This window comes from Austrofundulus limnaeus, unplaced genomic scaffold (assembly GCF_001266775.1).
Source record: "Austrofundulus limnaeus strain Quisiro unplaced genomic scaffold, Austrofundulus_limnaeus-1.0 Scaffold1446, whole genome shotgun sequence".
In the NCBI taxonomy this organism is placed as follows: domain Eukaryota; kingdom Metazoa; phylum Chordata; class Actinopteri; order Cyprinodontiformes; family Rivulidae; genus Austrofundulus; species Austrofundulus limnaeus.
The window spans coordinates 76,501-77,960 of NW_013953848.1; positions in this window are offsets into that span (position 1 = coordinate 76,501).

Sequence of the window (1,460 nt, forward strand, 5' to 3'; positions counted from 1 at the left end):
TCTAACAAGTAAATATGTAATGTATAAACATGTAAACATGTAACATGTAACATGCAAACATCTAAACGTAAACATGTAACATGTAAATATTTAAACATTTAAACATGTAACATGCAAACATCTTAACATGTAAACATGTAACATGTAACATGCAAACATCTAAACGTAAACATGTAACATGTAAATATTTAAACATTTAAACATGTAACATGCAAACATCTTAACATGTAAACATGTAACATGTAAATATTTAAACACGTAACATGTAAACATGTAAACATTTAAACATGTGAATATGTAACAAGTAAACATGTAACATGTAAACATTTAAACACATAAACATGTAACATGTAATATGTAACATGCAAACATGTAATATGTAAACATTTAAACATGTAACATACAAATATGTAAACATGTAAACATGTAACATGTAAACATTTAAACATGTGAACATGTAAACATGTAATGTATAAACATGTAAACATGTAAAGTATGAACATTTAAACATGTAACATGCAAACATTTAAACATGTGAACATGTAACATATAAACATGTAACATGTAAACATGTAACATGTAAACATGTGACATCTAAATATTTAAACATGTAACATGTAAACATGTACCGTATAAACATGTCAACATGTAAAGTATAAACATTTAAACATGTAACATGTAAACATTTCAACATATGAACATGTAACATATAAACATGTCACATGTAAACATGTAAGCATGTGACATCTAAACATTTAAACAGGTGAACATGTAACATATAAACATGTATCATGTAAACATGTAAGCATGTGACATCTAAACATTTAAACATGTGAACATGTAACATATAAACATGTATCTCATGTAAACTTGTAACATGTAAACATGTGACATCTAAACATTTAAACATGCGAACATGTAACATATAAACATGTATCACATGTAAACATGTAACATGTAAACATGTGACATCTAAACATTTAAACATGCGAACATGTAACATATAAACATGTATCACATGTAAACATGTAACATGTAAACATGTGACATCTAAACATTTAAACATGCGAACATGTAACATATAAACATGTATCACATGTAAACATGTAACATGTAAACATGTGACATCTAAACATTTAAACATGCGAACATGTAACATATAAACATGTATCACATGTAAACATGTAACATGTAAACATGTGACATCTAAACATTTAAACATGCGAACATGTAACATATAAACATGTATCATGTAAACATGTAACATGTAAACATGTGACATCTAAACATTTAAACATGTAAACATGTAACGTATAAACATGTGAACGTGTAAAGTATAATCATTTAACATGTAAACATTTAAACATGTGAACATGTAACATATAAACATGTCACATGTAAACATGTAAGCATGTAACATCTAAACATTTAACATGTAACATGTAAACATTTAAACATGT